Genomic DNA, 12981 nt, shown 5'->3' with positions numbered 1-12981 from the left:
TCTCAGCAGAGAGGCCAAGGGCCCTCTCCCGCCTCGAGGTGATGACTCCATATCAGAGAGGGGGCACAGGAGCATGGAGGAGTGGGCGAATGTTTTATTGCCCCATCTGTGGGTGGAAGTTTTCCATCTACAGGGCTTTTGCCTTTGACCATTTTTGCCATCGCAAAGTTCACTGGCCTTTTTCATACAACCTTATTCAGTCCTGTTTCAAGCTTAGAAGTAGTGATCAACATGCCAGAACCAATCCATTAGCTGCCTGAGTGGCTCACAATGTGGGTGCGTTTGCAGCATTAAGACGTTCTCTCAGTTACATGTTTCAAAATCCTCTGGTCTCTTTCTTCCCCTACCCAGTTCTAAGTTCTTAGGAATCTCTACCGCCCTTCTGAGCACAGTGCATGGTCCTGCCCCCGCTGCCGTCAATGGGAGCTTTGCCACTGGTTCCAAGAAGTGTAGGATCATATCCTATGGGTAGCATACTCCTGCTTTCCCAGTAATGTCTGCCATTTAGAACTCTCCCGCTTCCATAGCCTATTCTCACTTCTGCCTATCCCCAAACTTCTCTGTTTCCCACTGTCATAAACATACAGCTAAGGGTAGCATAAAATCCCTCCTTTACCTGTAAAGGGTTAAGAAGCTCAAATAACCTGGTTGGCACCTGACCAAAAGGACGACTTGGAGTTCCTGTTCCCTAAAATATCCCCCCAAGCCCCTTCACCCCCTTTCCTGGGGAGGCTTGAGAATAATATACCAACAAAATAGGTAAACCAGATTCTTAAAGAACAGAACTTTATTATAAAGAAAAAAAAGGTAAAAGAAACACCTCTGTAAAATCAGGATGGAAGGTAACTTTACAGGGTAATCACCATCCTGTCATGTTGCTCAGCAAAAAAAACTGTCTGAGAGGGAAAGCCACCGGTCAATCAGCGAAAAGGAATGTTACGCCATTGTGTAAGCTCTGGAAAAGCTACGCCCATACGTTTGGGGACAGCGTTTCCACCTGCAAACTGACCATGCTGCACCGAAGTGGCTTCATACCATCAAGGACAATAACAAAAAACTTCTTCGGTGGAGTTTAGCTCTCCAAGATTTTGATTTTGAAATACAGCACATTTCAGGAGCTTCTAACAAGGTGGCTGATGCACTCTCCCGTGAAAGTTTCCCAGAATCAACTGGTTAAAATTGTTCTTGAAATGTGGAAAATATTGTTAGTTTTTATATAATCAGTCGTATATCCAGAGGTGCATGTGTCTTATTAATTCTGTTTTCTCCTAGAGCTCCAGGAAGAAATCACAGCCAGTGTGGAGCAGGCTGTCCAGCACTGTCTATGATTTGGGGGGCGTGTCATAAACATACAGCTAAGGGTAGCATAAAATCCCTCCTTTACCTGTAAAGGGTTAAGAAGCTCAAATAACCTGGTTGGCACCTGACCAAAAGGACCAATAATGGGAGAAGATACTTTCAAATCTGTGGGGGAAGGTTTTTGCTTTGTCTCTGTGTGGGCTCTCTCAGAGCCAGAGAGGGACCAGGGGCAGGAAAAACCATCTCTTAAAACCCTGCCTGAAATAAAATCTTGGATTACAAAAATTGTAAGTAAAGCAAGGAAAGGCGTTAGATTATCTTTTGTTTTAGCTTGTGAATTTTCCCTGTGCTAAGAGGGAGGTTTATCCCTGTTTTTTGTAACTTTAAAGTTTTGCCTAGAGGGGAATCCTGTGTTTTGAATCTGATTACCCTGTAAAGTTACCTTCCATCCTGATTTTACAGAGGTGCTTCTTTTACCTTTTTTTCCCCCTTTATAATAAAGTTCTGTTTTTTTAAGAATCTGGTTTAGCTATTTGGTTGGTATATTATTCTCAAGCCTTCCCAGCAAAGGGGGTGAAGGGGCTTGGGGGGATATTTTAGGAAACAGGAACTCCAAGTGGTCCTTTTCCTGAATCTTTGTCTAACTCACTTGGTGGTGGCAGCAGTACCCATCCAAGGACAAGGAAGGATTTGTGCCTTGGGGAAGTTTTTAACCTAAGCTGGTAGAAATAAGCTTAGGGGGTCTTTCATGCGGGTCCCCACATCTGTACCCTAGAGTTCAGAGTGGGGAGGGAACCCTGACACCCACCCTCCCTGCCCATGTATCTGATTTGACTCTCCACAGGGGATCAGCTTTTCCACTGGAACAGTTGGCAGCCCTGGGTCTGCATGTGCGAGTTACACAAACAGGCGCGAATCCGGCACTTTGTGGTTTCGGCTGAAAACGTCACCGTGAACCTGAAGGCTGGTGAATTCTGGGAGGAGAAGGCCTGCTCCTTGCTGGATTGCATCATGTGCAAGCCGGAGGAGTGTCCAGGCAGCCCAAGGCTGTCTGGCTTCCTGCCCCAATTCGAACATCTCTCCGTTTCAAAGCCCAGCAACGCTAACCCACCTCCCGTGAGCATCACTGACTTTGAATCTTATGAGAGTCTCCCGGTGGTGGATGACACGGGCGAGAAGTAATGGCCTAGAGGGGAGTGAGGTATAACTTTTTCTGATGATTGTGCTCTACTCTGCTGCGACAGGACAGGACAGGATTGAGGACAAGGATTGCAGAGCACATGGCAAGATGGAGCAGAATCTCTGCTGGAGCAACTGCTTGAGCTGGACTAGAGAATCTGGGCTGGATGACTAAAGGCCGCATGGTATGACTCAGGACTCCATGACAGCTGACCCAACCATCAGCTGAGTTTGAATAAAGTTAAATGGAGACGTAATCATCTTTGGAAAGTTAATATTTCCTTTCCCCATCTCATGAGGCTCCCATATATGAAAGAAACCTCTGGGCCAAAGGCAGAGCGGGCATAAATCAGTTGAGATGCACCCCTGTACAGCCGGTCTGAATTTGGCCCTGCATTTTGTTTCTGTTTGTCCTGCCCTTGCCTCCTAACTGCAGCAGTCTGGAAACGCTGCCCACTCGTGGAACTTTTTACCGTGGGTATTGTGGTAACAAGTCCAGTGATACCTTGTTGGCCCGGTTGGACATTAGAATCCTCTCTGATTGCCCAAGTGAGCTTTAGAACCCCTTCCTCCGCGAACTGGACCAGGCCCCAAAAGGGTCTTAATTTCTTGAGCAGGAGGGCCCTTTTCCCTCATTAACAGGATGAGGCTCCAAAGCCAGACTAGACCCTAGGACCGTTTTCTCTCCTTACTTAGCTGAACTGGGCCCCAGATCCCTCTCTGGCCCCTCTTTTGCTAGATTGGTCATGAAACTGTTTCATCTCTCAGTAACTGCACTAGACTCCGGATTATTCCTCTTGCGCATGCTGATTGGGTTAGGAACCCTCTGCTGAGTGGGTTGGACATGGATTTCTCTCATGCCTCTCTGACTGTGTCCTGGGATCTCCTTCCCAAGTACAAGACCTGATTATATGTTCGGGAGCCAGGCTCTGATCCCATTTTCATGGGGTAAAACTGGAGTAACTCCACTGATACTGATGCCATTACTCTGGATTTATGTTGGCGTGATGGCAATCACAATTCTGTTAATCAGAATGGAATTAACGAGTTCTGGGTAAGAATAAGACTCTCTTAGCCTTTTGGTAACTGACTAATTGCAGTTAGTTGGCCAAATCCTCCACTGGTGTAAATGGGCATAACTCCACTGATGTCGACGAGGCTATGCTGATTGACACCAGCTAAGGATATGGCCTGTCGTTGCATACTGAGTAGCTTTCAAAATGTCTGCCAAGCCCTTGATCACCAAATGTCTTGTCCTTCCCTCCCTCCCCCGCGTATTTCATTACGCAGAACTTTCTCATGCGGACCTGCTGGCTCCAAGCATCCGGGTCTATACTCTGGTGTTGCCCTCAGCAGCAGGGGTGAATCTTTGTAGGAGACTTAATTTTTTCCCCTCGTTAGTCACAGAACCCTCCAATCCTGCCCCTGTGCTACCCTGGCCTCCAGTTATCCCCATTCTTGTGCTCTCAGGGGCTGTGTGTGCATGTGGGAACTAAGCTTTCCACAGATGGCACTATATCAGATGGTCTTTTTTTCTTTCTTTTGAGCCTAGTTCCTCACAAGGCTCCCGATCTGCTGACCCCAGTCCGCTCTGGCACGCTTCACCTTTGAACATAGGTGCCGGCTTTTATTTTTCCTTGGGGGTGCTCCAGCCCTGCTCCGCCCCCTCCCTAAGGCTCTGCCCTCGCTCCGCCTCTTCCCACCCCCACTCCCCAAGGCCCCTGCCTGCCCACCGCTGGCTGCTCTCCGCCTTCCCCCAAGCCTCTCCCCGAGCCACCAAACAGCTGCGGCTGGTGGATGCTGAGCACCCATGTTTTTTTTTTTTCCCATGGGTGCTCCAGCTCCGGCGCACCCACGGAGTTGGAGCCTATGCCTTTGTAGTAGGAGGAGATTCTTACTATCATTAATTTTCACGTTAACCCCCTTTGGTTTGCTTTCTCTCTGGATTGGTTTAGGGAGCAATCTGAAGTTTCTGCTTTAAGGATGTGTGTGCTACTTTTCTGAATCTCTCTTTCATGCTGTCAGCTTTCCCAGAACTTTATATTAACCCTGTGCATGACCAGATGATTTTTTTTTTTTTACATGTGTAGCAATGGCATGCATTATAATAAATGTATGTAATTTGTTTTTTCTACAGGAGCCTAACTGATGCCTAGATTATTTTAGAGTGTGGTTGCACTCTGAAAAGTGACACTGTGAGAATGACTTTGTCTCTTGGTGTTGCTAGATCAAATGTTTTAGGTTTACATGTATTAGGAAAAAAATTTTTTCCTAACGGCCACCTCTGCAAATTCAGCATGCTCTTTCTGTCCCATGCCTCATCACTGTTTGCAAAGACTCTGCTGCTGGAACTGAACTGATGTCAATGATACATGAGCCAGAGGAGAGTCCAGTCAGCTCTCCAGGGTCAAAAGGGCTAAAAAAAACCCGATTGAAACATTATATTTTTGTAAGAAGATCTGACTCTGAACTTGCCGAGAGGAGGACTAATCTTCTGGTAAGAAGGTTTTGTTTTTACTCTTCTGATCATGACCACAATCCTGTGTTCAATCACCAGTGAACAGCTCAGGTCATCTTCTCTTGTGGCTTGTAGCTAAGGGAAATGAGTGTTCCCTTCTTATGTGGTGTCTCACAATCACTCCACTGAGGTCAGAAAGAGTGAGTACCGATGAGGCTTGGATGCTGATCACATACGAGATTCCAATGCTTAAACAAATCCTGGTTGTCTTTAACCAAACATCAGTGACACGCATGGTGGGGGAGAGATGATTACTAAAATGTTTGGTCATGCTTGCTGAGAACTAGGGTTTGAAAGGTTACGATAGTTTTGTAGTATTTGGATTTCAGGCCAAATTTTCCTGAAATTTCCCATGCTTTCCTATGTGGTGTAATAAGTTGGCTAAGCAAACACATGACACAGGCAACATTAAGCTGATCCATTGTTTGAGGAACTCTTGGTTCTTTTTTTAAGCCAGAACAGTCTTTGCCATAAGCAGGCTTTGGAGGATGAATATTGTCTAGTGATAGCTACAGTTGATGCTACTTTTAGATTCGTGTAGAGAGGTAAGTTTCAAAGAGCAGAGATATCTAGGAATTCTTCTGTTGTGGGGTGGGGTTTGACCCCCCACTTCTCCCGAGGAAGAAGGTGAGATTTCAGCCCATAGAATCATGTAGGATCTGCAAGTGGACACGCTGCCCATTGAGAGGCCCTGTGCTTCCACCTAGATCTTGGCTCCCATGCCTTTTGTCCTTCCTAGGCAGATACATGCTGCTAAGGAGATCCCTGCCCACGACTACTCCTGGAACCAAATTTAAAAACGGCTGGGGTCTACGCAACACGGAGGGGCAAAGCAGTAGAAGTCAATACGGCCGCAAGCTGAGGAAGATATGGGGCACAGAGTAGCTTTCAGGATTTTACCCACTGTGAAGTAGAAAAATATTACATGTATTTTGGGAAATTGAAAGATGTTACTACACCCGCTCATCTGTTCCATCACTTGCCTGAGTGGCCAGGGCGAAATCCAGCATGGACTTCCTTTGCCTTTAACTTCCCTTTTATACTGCGTGAAATACATTGGCTTAGTGTGTGTGAGTATGGCTACGTGTGCTGCTGGCTGGCTGCAGCAAATGTAATAGCCAGCTGAGGGAGTTCTCCTTTAGTACAATTCGTAGGACTCCTTTAGGCCCATTGCTTCGGCGATGAAGGTCTAGGGTACCACCCTGGGTTGTCTATATGTATGTGGCCACAGTTTATTCCCCATAGCATGGGAAACCCAGATGTGCTTAAATGGATGAGCAGGGTGTGGTAAATGATGTTTTTTTCGTTGGAGTCAGTACAGAGCCGATGTTCAGCAGTTAAGGGCTAAACTCCATTCTGTTCCTCCGAGGTAGCAATCGACACTGCCAGCAGATTTACTCTGTCTGCTTTTGCCTGCTGTCTGCCTCCAGGATTATTGTAAGATATTTTGAGAGTTGTTTCATCATTAAGCTTTCCCGTCAGCAATACATTCCTCCTAGTAGCACCAAGAATGAGTGTGCAGCACTGGGCTACTTATGTTATGTAGTATTCAGCATGTCAGGAAATGACTGTCACAGCCACGCAGAGCCCCTTTGATGCATTTCACTCAGCCCTACCAACCCCTACCTCTAGCCAGGGCTTGCTTTTGGAATGATTTACCAACTTTGATTTGGGGGGCAGCTTTCATCTCTTGAGACTCTGTCGCAGTCTCGTGGCCAGAACACCAATCTTCGCTTTTGAATTGTAGAACATCTGAAAGCGTGGGAGAAACCCGCCACTGAAACCCTCCATTCAGCCCATTTCCTAGCTAATGGTGGATGCTGCTTTACTTCATCAGAAGGCTTAGGGGCCTGATTCTCCACTCATCCTGGTGTAATTTAAGTAACTACTCCTGATTGTGAGGGAGGAGAATCAGCTCCTAGAGTTTTCTGTGTCCAGATTCTCAGTGTTTGGGCACCGAAGAAGCTTAGCCTGTCTGACAAAAGGTAACTTTCTCAGGTCTGATTTGGATCAGCCATAGACCCAGAAGCAGAAGAAACATATGGCCCTGAAATACAATCTCATTTATCTATTTCATATGACAATACTTTGCATGTCTATACCTCCTTGCATCTGAGGAGCTGGAAGTGTCACCACACCCCTGTCAGTATTACTATCCCAGCATATAAATCCCTCTCTAGAAACTATGTTCCTCTCTATTCCCCCACAGCAATCTCTCCATGACCTTGATTGCCTTCATTTTCCCTCACTAAACTGCAAGAACCCACACTACCTCCAGCCTTCCACCGTGTGACCATACTGTATCTGTCATGTCTCCTTTGAATGGGTGAGCCAGAAGGCTCACATCTTTGTGTGGAGTTCTGGAAGAGGATATGTTTAAGCTACTGTGTGGGAGGGGAGTTCACACTGGTTCCAAGGGCTGGGCTGTGTAATCTAAGCTCTTAGGAGGAGGTAGCAAATAGATCTGCAGTCCAACAGCATGTCTAGAGGCCCTGAGACAGCGGCAGTGCCTGGACTGCGTTTAGACTCTGGGGTGCTTAAAAGGGCGATTTAAGGGTTGGATCCCCTCACAGCAGTCTGCTGAAACAGACCGGTGGCAACATATGGGATCAGCTTGGTTGCGTATGAAGCTTTTTGAAGAGGCTTTGGCAAGGACCTAGGGCTGCTGCTCTTAAACTGAGAGCCAAGAACACATCAGTTGCTTGGTTTCAGGTAAAGCAGATAACCATGAATTAGGAACCATTCAAGAAAGAGCAGCTGTTCAGATCACAGAGGTCTGCCTGCTGCTGAGGAACTCCCGTCCAGAGAGGAGAAGTGACTTGCCCAAGGTTACATAGCAAGTGTGTGTCAGAGTTAGGAAGAACCCTCAGAACTCTTGACTCCTAGTCCTGTGCTTTAGCCACGAGACTGTCCTTCCCCAAAATATATTCGATTCTGAATGGAAACAGAATGGGAACTCTTGGTGCTTTCTCAATTTCCCTGTTTTACTTCCCAGGCATGTTAGCAGCTGGAGCCTGCTTCATTTGCAACAAATAATAACACTTTGTTAGCACTTAACGTCGTCAAGGTGCTGCCCAAACAGTAGCTAATTGACATTGCCAGGGTAATTCTGTGTCTGTGCACAGGGTGCTTCATCCTGAAACGCCAGCTTGGTATATTCTGAAACTGCCGATTAACTGACAGGTGAGTTTTAGCAGTTAAATACTTGCTGGTGTCAATTAGAATGATTTCAATGAAGCTGTATGAATTTACTCCAGCAGATTTCAGAGTAGCAGCCGTGTTAGTCTGTGTCCGCAAAAAGAAAAGGAGGACTTGTGGCACCTTAGAGTGTAACACATTTATTTGAGCATAAGTTTTTGTGAGCTACAGCTCACTTCATCGGATGCATGCAGTGGAAAATACAGTGGGGAGATTTATATACACAGACAACATGAAAACAATGGGTGTTACATACACACTGTAAGGAGAGTGATCAGGAAAGGTGAGCTATTACCAGCAGGAGAGCGGGGTGGGGGGGGGGAGCTTTTGTAGTGATAATCAGGGTGGGCCATTTCCAGCAGTTGACGAACGTCTGAGGAACAGCACGGGGGGAATAAACATGGGGCAATAGTTTTACTTTGTGTAATGACCTATCCACTCCCAGTCTTTATTCCTGCCCCCCCCCTACCTCTCTCCTGCTGGTAATAGCTCACCTTACCTGATCGCTCTCGTTACAGTATACATGGTAACACCCATTGTTTTATGTTCTCTGTGTATATAAATCTCCCCACTGTATTTTCCACTGCATGCATCCGATGAAGTGAGCTGTAGCTCACGAAAGCTCATGCTCAAATAAATTCGTTAGTCTCTAAGGTGCCACAAGTCCTCCTTTTCTTTTTACTCCAGCAGAGTATCTGGCCCTAGGTCTTAGTTAAATTACAGGGACAATATACTGAGGGCTCTGCCACAGACCCATTCACCTCTCACCCTGGCCCTGGGCAGAATCTCTCTTTCATGCTGTCAGCTTTCCCAGAACTTGCTTACTTAAGCTCTCCTGTGTAATGTCTTTGAGGTCCTGTGTTTGCCTACCAGCTTGATTCTGGTTCCTAATGGAAGAGCAACATCCTCCAATGATTGAGAATGAAATCTAGAACAGACTTGGAAGGTTTATATTAAAGCAGCTGGAGATGGATTTCAGTTTTATTTAACAAGCTAGAGCAGGGGTGGGCAAACTTTTTGGCCTGAGGGCCACATCAGGGTTCTGAAACTGTATGGAGAGCCAGGTAGGGAAGGCTGTGTCTCTCCAAACAGCCTGGCCCCCGCCCCCTATCTGCTCCCCCTCAGAACTCCCCACCCATCCAACCCCCCTGTTCCTTGTCCCCTGACCGCCCCCTCCCGGGAACCCCCTCCCCTAACTGCCCCCCCTGCCACCCCACCCCCTATCCAACACTCTCTGCTTCCTGTCTCCTGACTGCCCCGATCCCTATCCACTCCCCCGCTCCCTGACAGGCCCCCCTGGGACTCCCCACCCATCCAACTCCCCCTGTTCCCCATCCCCTGACTGGCCCCCCAGAACCTCTGCTCCATCCAATCGTCCCCTGTCCCCTGGGACTCCCTGCCCCTTATCCAATTCCCCCCACCCCTCCCACACACATTTGCCCCCTTACCATGCCACTCAGAGCACCAGGACTGGCAGCTACGCCGCCCGAAGCCAGCCACGCTGCCTGGCAGAAGCTCGCGGCCCCGCCATCCAGAGCACTGGTGGCACAGCGAGCTGAGGCTGTGGGGGCGGCGGGACAGCAGGGGAGGGGCGGGGAGCTCAAGGCCCGGGCAGGACGGTCCCGCGGGCCGGATGTGGCCCGCGGGCCGTAGTTTGCCCACCTCTGAGCTAGAGCTGTACATATATTACATGCAAAAAACAATGTTAAAAGAACTTTATTAAACTTGCAAAGTCAAGCGCTCAAATGTTCGGAGACGTGTAGGGACGGCGCAGGTGCAGTCCACTCACACACTGAGCAGCAAGAGGATGGAGCATGCTGAGTCAGGATGGAGTCTTCAGCGATTTCGCAACTGCACGCGTGCAACCTGCAATTTTTCAAAGGTTTGTGACTTGGACAGATTTTCACAGGGACGGTAAAAGACACGTCCCTGACACAAGGACCACCCTGCTGTCAAATTTCAAGGCCTTGCTTCAAAGCATGTGAGTGCTGGAGCTGTTGAAAAATTGAACACTGGCCAAACAGTTATGGTTTATCTTATCCTCGTCCACATTCTCAGAAACAGCTGAACGCTTTGGGCTGAAATTTCCAGGAAAGAATCACTCTAAGGCAGACAGCATAGAAAATTTCAGGCCAAACAGTTAAAGTTTGGCAAAGTTATAAGCACCTGAAAACAAGATTGGGGAAGCATTGGGAAGCCTTAATAATAGGTACACTACCAACTCTGTGTATGATAACCATATAGGGACTGACATCAGGTCCTGTAGACTAAAGTACATTTGATGGACCATATTAGTCCTGAACTGGTGTTCATGAATCAGCAGTAGAATTGCTTTGACTCACAGATGCAAACCAGCTTTTATTCCTGTACTGGGCACATACCTAGAACAGGCTTTCACTTTCCCTAATCGGAAGGGACCTGCTGGTCTGTTATACCAAGAATATCTATCTAGGTACTTACATGGTGTCTGTCTCCATGGTATCTGAGCACCTTAGAGTCACTGATGTGTTTGTCTTCATAACAGCCCTGTGGGGTTGGGAAGTAGTATCCCTGTTTTTATAGATGGGGGGACCAAGTCAGCTTAAATTATTTGCTCCAGGTCACCCAGGAAGATTGCTGAACCAGGGAACTGACCCCATGTATCCCAAGTTCTAGGCTAGATCCAGAATCAGATTATTCCTTGAGCAGGATAGACCCTAGGAGCAGGTTCTCTCTGACTTAACTGAAAGAGATTGAACAGGCTCTGAATGGATGGCCCTGACTCTAGCTCCAGATGGATCCAGGCACAGGCGCCGACTCCGTGAGTGCTCAGGGGCTGGAGCACCCATGGGAAAAAAATTGGGGGTGCTCAGCACCCACCGATCTGTCGTTCAGCAACGGGCAGGAAGCATTCAGGGGAGGGAGCAGAGCAGGGGCAGGAAGAGGTGGGGTGAAGGCAGGGCCTCTGGGGAGGAAGAGGTGGAACGAGGGTGGGGAAGGGGTGGAGTGGGGGTGGAGCACCCACCCAGAAAAATGAAAATCAGCACCTGTGGATGCAGGAGTAGCTTCCTGGAAATGCTAGTGAACCTCCTAGGCCACCTCATATTAAAATATCGTGCACTTAGAAACTTGCCAGCCAAAGGAAAGTGTGTCTTTTATTTCCTGCCTTTTGCAAGGCCTTTCTTGTCACCGGTGGCTTTCCAGTGGTCTCCCTGAGCTTTGCGGTCAGGACAGCGTCGCAGCCCTACTGATGCATGTGCGTGCTATAGGACTTCAAAGCAGTGTGAGCTTGAGGAGGACCTAAGTCAGCCCTGGTGCCGTAGGGCTCATTTCCACTGGCATCATAAAAAATAAAACACAACAATTGTTTCAGTTTTAAACAAGATGGAGACAGGCGGGTTGTACCAGAAATAAGGAGCTGCCCTGGAGAAGGCTCCTGTATAGGCATGAGGTTGTGTGTCGGGTCGTAGGCGAGGCCAGGGCTGGAGGAGTGTAAAGGGAAGCGACACCTACAGCGTGGGCTGAAGTCTTCATGTGATAGCTTCGCTCTCCCCTCACCCTCCCCCACCTCAACATTCTTCCCAGTTGTTTGATTATCATGGTTGATCGGCTCACAGCATTGACTGTGATGGTGACTCAGCATTTCCTCCAGTTGCAGCAAGGGTATAAATCAAAAGCGATGGCAAGGTAGGATCGTGGCATGCAACAAATAAAGCGGCATCAGAAACTGTCCTAGTAGAGAGCACAAAATGTAAATTGATTGCTCTTTTCCAGAGGCTCTGTCTGGTCAGGGGGAGTCTGAGGGTTACCGAAAGCATCAGATATGCTATGATCTTTCTTCTGAGGTTGTCTATCTCTCAGTCAACCTCTCGGGATAGTAATTCTGCAACATGGTGGTGGTGTCTTTCATGGAAGGCCCAGCAGCCTCTTTCCTGACAGCACCCTGAGTTCTCAGTCAGCTTTCTCATTTTTCAGTTTGACTCAGGAAGTGTTTTTGGTTTTGATGTTACTGTGCTCAGAAAGAAAGAAAAAAATGTATCACACAGCTTCTCCTTTCTTGATATTAGGGAAATTTAATCTCTATATATAAGCTAAGATTATTAGTTGACAGGCCAAAAATAGGATCAGAGGACTTCCCTACTTAAGTCAACTCTATGTAAATGACCATATTTTGTAACAGCCATTTATTTTTAAATTCAGCCCCAGCTCTCGTGATTCAGATGGAAAGGTCTGGCACTTTTTACGCCTGCTTTTATTTTCATTGAAATCAAAATAATGAATGAATGGATACAATAAAAGGCAAATAAAATATACATAACGTCATGCTTAAGGTCAGCCACGAAAACAATGGGCCAGAATCTCTGTTGATGTCCGTGTGCTTCCAGCTACAGAAACATTGGCCCTCTAATGGATATCAACCGTTCAGACATACAAAGCAACTTTGCTGCTTTCCGATGGCCAAATAGCAACAGCCTCATTGAGGGTCAGCCTATAAAGTCAGTAGAAAGATTGTGGGGAAGAGACTGTGATGACCATTTGGGTACATTCAGTGGGTCTATGTGCCTTATATATAAAGGGTGTATGGGCTAAATCAACCCCCCTTTTTACATTAAAGTTAAAACCAAACATGAAGATTCCTTTTCCTTGGTGTTAACTAGGTTCTCCACTGCCCACCCCCATTCCAAAAAATAGTCTCAGGCCTAAATTAAGATGGGAAGGGGTAACTCTCATTGAATGTGTGCCATAATTTTGTGCAACCTGTGACTGCAGCCAGGCCTCTCCGGTCAGTGCTGGCTCTGACCGGAGTC

Source organism: Natator depressus, chromosome 18 (genome assembly GCF_965152275.1).
Source record: "Natator depressus isolate rNatDep1 chromosome 18, rNatDep2.hap1, whole genome shotgun sequence".
NCBI classification, from domain to species: Eukaryota; Metazoa; Chordata; order Testudines; family Cheloniidae; genus Natator; species Natator depressus.
Note: the sequence above shows the minus strand (reverse complement) of the source record.